We start from the raw sequence: 5,065 nt of genomic DNA on the forward strand, positions 1-5,065 counted from the left end.
GGTAAGGGGAGTTGCACCAACAGGCCTACGCCTCTCATACACCTCCCACCAAGTGAAGGCAGCCCCGGAAAACTGAAAGGTAGTAAAAGTTATACCACTGGTCTCTAGGATCCCCGCTGTACAAAGCATCCTCTAACACTTATCTAGGAAACCCTGGGCATCCTCGCCCTCTACGCTGCTGAAGGCTGGAGGCTGGAGTATACCAAACCTCTCAAGTCGATGCTGCTCGTCGTCCGGCATAATTGGTACCACAAACTCCTGTGCTAGTACAACCGGCTGGGCTAGAGGTGCCCCCGGTGTCTGGAGTCCTTGCACAACCTGCTCAGGTGTGCGAGCAACGGGAGTTTGGGTGCCTCCCCCGGCCTGAGAAGTAGCTGCGACCGTAGTAACTAAAACCGCCTGAGACAAACCGGTACACACTGATAAGATCTGAGCTAAAGCCTCCTGAAGGCCTGGAATCACAATATGCACAGCTGGTGCCAGAACTGGTGCTGCTGTAGTGTCCACAACTAGGACCTGATCCTGAACTGAGGCAACTAGTGGATCTGCAGGTGCTACCCTAGCTGCTCTGCCCCTACCACGGCCTCGACCGCATCCTCGGCCTTTGGTGGCCCCATTTGTGAGAGAATGGAATAATAGAAGTTTAGTATTCGGATCAACAAGTTCGCACGACAAGAATTTCAAGAATTTGAAGATTTTCGTAAAGGTTCTGCAGCTTCTCGAGGATAAATACAGACGTCTCCATACCGATCCGCGAGACTCTACTAAACCGGCTCATGACTCGCGAGACCTATGTAACCTAGGCTCTGACACCAACTTGTCATGACCCCAAATACCCGGTCGTGATGGCGCCTATCACACTACTAGGCAAGCTAACCCAAACCATCAATCACATCGAATTTCTTTTATAAAACCATTTTCCAACATAGGATTAAATACCAGTTTTCATAAGAACTGTTAAAACAGCTAAAATAATGTGGAATCTAATAAAAACATAAGACAACACAACCCCAAATATCTGATGTCACAAGTTTAGAGCCTCTACTACATAATTGACTGTCTGATACAACAAAAATCTAGCAAAATGCGGAAAAAGAACAAGATAAGAAGGAGATAACAGGGTTGCGGATGCCATGCAGCTACCTCGAAATCTCCGGCAACCTCTAAATTAGCTGAGGACCCTCACTCTGCCACTCGGGCATCTAGATCTGCACACAAGGTGTAGGGAGTAACGTGAGTACGCCAACTCAATAAGTAACTAAAGTAAATAAGGTCTGAAAGCAGTGACGAGTAGTTAAAAATCATATAACTAAATAAACAACAGAATAACAAATCCAATTCATAGTTTAAAACCAGTTTCATCGTAAATTTATCAACTTCAGTTTAAAAACTTGAATTCATATACTTAGCAATTTTTCCAACGGAGGCTATGTTTAAAAGAAGAGTGAAATCAGTGAAAATATCATAACTGGGCCCCTCGGGCAAGGTATCACTCAGAATGTGGCCTCTCGGGCAGCCGCTCAGTCACTCGTGACTCAACTCTCATCACTCAACACCCACTCTCAGCACTCAGTCTCATTAATATCTCATAGTAATAGAAATCATAGTAACCGCTGCGGCGTGCAGCCCGATCCGTAATTTATAGTCGACTACGCTCACTGGGGGTGTACAAACTCCGGAGGGGCTCCTACAGCCCAAGCGTCATATCGCTGCAGCGTGCAGCCCAATCCAATATACATATAGCTGCAACGTGCAACCTGATTCAGTATATATATCGCTGCGGCGTGCAACCCGATCCATATAAGTATCACTACGGCATGCATCCCGATCCATAATATATACATATAATATCCTCACTATTAGGTTCTCAACCTCTCTCAGTCATTAACCTCACACCCTCTCGGGCACAATAATAGAAATTAAAGAACTTAGCCCAAACAGTCCTCACAATTAGAAGTGAAAAGATAAAACCAGTTTTAAACATTTAAACAAGTAAAACATGACTAAGGATATGTTTTTAGCAAGTAAAGTGAGGAAAAATAGTCAAAATGCCCCTAAGGGTTTCTACAGGTCGACACAAGGCTCCACACATGGCATACGACCCATAATACAGTATAAATATCCAAAATACGGAATAATATAATATTTCCAAATCAAATACGCAGCTTAATAGTCGTTATGGGAGATACCAAGTCACAATCCCTACCGGTGCACGCCCACACGCTCGTCACCTAGCATGTGCGTCACCGCATTTATCAAAACAAGTCAAATATCGGGGTTTGTACCCTCAGTTCCAAATTTACAATGGATACTTACCTCAAACCAGTGAAAATACTACTCCGCGATGCCTTTGCCTCTCGAATCGTCCTCGACTCGCGTCGAATCCAACTGATATCCTTTGATTCCTCTCAAAATCCTATTTCTTAGCCTTTTTCCCATCTTCAAAAATGATAAACTTAGCAAAATTTCGCGAAGAAGACAATATATACCCTCTGGTCTAGGGATTTTCACATTTGCGACCAGTCCACCACTTCTGCGGTACTGCATTTGCGGTCATCCAACCGCTTCTGTGGTTTTTGATTAACTCGGCCCCAATCCGCATCTACGATGCATCAGTCGCACATGCGCCATCGCAGGTGCGGTCCATTAACCGCTTCTGCGGTTTCCTAATTCCCTAGCTAAATTCCGCTTCTACGGTTTCTTTCCCCGCATCTTCGAGATCGCACCTGCGGTCCCCAATCCGCAGGTGCAGAAATACCAGAAGCAGAAAATTTCTTCAGCTTCAACAACATCTCAACTCCCTGTCAACTATCCGAAATCACCCCGAGGCCCCTGGGACCTCAACTAAAGGCACCAACATATCCCAAAACCCTATTCAAACTTGTACCAATCTTCAAAACACTTGAAACAATATCAAATCGACCAAAACACATCGGATTCAAGCCTAATTTTCCAAAAACTTCTATATACCGTTTTTGATCAAAAACCCAACCAAACCACGTCCGAATGACCTGAATTTTGTACGCACATCCCAAATGACTCAATGGAACTACTGCAACTCTAGGAATTCCATTCGGACCCCTATATCAAAATCTCGCCTACCAACCGGAAATCGTCAAAAAAATCAACTTTGTCAATTCAAGCCTAAATCTACTACGAACCTCTAAAATTCATTCCGATCATGCTCCTAAGTCATAAATCACCTCCCGAAGCTAACCGAACTATCGGAACTCACATCCGAGCCCTCTAACACATAAGTCAACATCCATTTGACTTTCCAACTTAAACTCACTCTAAAAAAACTAAGTGTCTCAAACCTTACCAAATCCCTTTCGAACTCGATCCGACCAACCTGATACCACATAACACGGATAAACAAAGCATAAAGAAGCATAAATAGGTAAAAGAGAGGTAACTCATGAGACGACTGTCCGGGTCGTCACAAAAGGTTTTGCATTGCCTTAGTAAGTTCTTCATAATCAATATGAACTTCTTGGCCATCTTCTGGAGTGTTAAATTCACATGGGTTACCATGTGTTAATATATCTCCAAGATCCTCGTCTTCTGGTCTATCAACATCTTCATGTCCCTGATTTCTTCGTTCCGATCTAATCCAATCTCTGAAACATACTAAAACTTCCAAAGCATTGCTTCCCAATGAGTGACAGGTGTCTACTAGTTGTTATCTTACTTGACTAAATGCACTCTTTGATGCAACAATTATAATTGGAACATTCAGCACGTCCCAAGCCATAGTGGAAAGAACAGAAAATTACTTTTCATTCTCATGCCACCATCCCAATGATGAAAATTTCTTTGTGGGAGGCTTTTTTGCTTTTGCAAGTAGAATTGAAGTTCATCAATGTTCCTGCTACTGGTTTGAGTGGTAGGAAATGTTGACCAAATATTAAAACCATCAAGGCCTTCATCATCATCCATAGTAGTAGATGCAGTAGAAGTGGTACAATACATAGAGGGATTAACATTTTCTACATTAAGAGCAGCATCATCAACTATATTTGCATAATAATTATATAATTGTTGTAAATAATCATTTAGCTTGTTCATACAACAATATATATTTGGGGTTTCAGTTGGTCTAATCTCCATATAAGTATATAAAGCATTGATTAATTGGGGACAATCAGACATTTTAATAGAAGGATTTAAAACAACACCAATTAAATAAATTGAAGGAATTGGAAAGAAATATTTTTTGAATTTTGCTTGCATTTTTTCAACAGCATCCTTATATTTTTCTTTCTTCTTAAATTCAGAGAGTAGAAAAGAAATTTCAGGTATATGTATTAATGTCATCGTAAAAGTAGGGTAATATGCTCCAGAAAACTCAACAGTAACCGTATAAAATTTATGCAAAAATTTAACAACATTACTAATGGCCTCCCAAGTAGTAGTTGTTAACATACGGTTTGGATCAGTGCAATGCGCATTGGCAACTTCAGTTATTGGCAATATATATCTGTATTAACATTTTAAAAATAAGTATGTATAATTTCATCTGGTAATAATTTCGTTTGGCATGAATCTGGGGTTAAGGTTATGCTTGGTACACTTATTCCTAAATTCCCTAATTCTAAATTGTCTATTATTTCCTTGAATAACATCAACTGCTCTTCTAACATGAGTAATCTCAGTTGAAAATAAATCAAGACCACTTTTAATAATTAAATTATAAACACGACATGCACACCTAACATGAAAAATATCGTCAAGTGGTGGTTGCAAATGTAGTCTTAATATTAAAATTACGTCATTATTGTTAGAAGCATTATCAAATGACATACACAATACTTTTTTCTTAAGATTATAAAAAATTCAACAACTTCGCAAATAGTAGTACTTGTAAATATAGCAGTATGACTTTGATCTTCATAATATTTAAAAGCGATAATACGTTTTTGCATACAATAATTATTATCTATCCAGTGACATGTAATTGTCAAATAATTATTTTCATTAACAGCATGACCAATATCAGAAGTTAGAGAAATTCTACAAGGAATGTGGTCAAACAAATAACGTATGTGTGTTTGATATTGTCCAT

This window comes from Nicotiana tabacum, chromosome 3 (assembly GCF_000715075.1).
Source record: "Nicotiana tabacum cultivar K326 chromosome 3, ASM71507v2, whole genome shotgun sequence".
Classification (NCBI taxonomy): Eukaryota; Viridiplantae; Streptophyta; class Magnoliopsida; order Solanales; family Solanaceae; genus Nicotiana; species Nicotiana tabacum.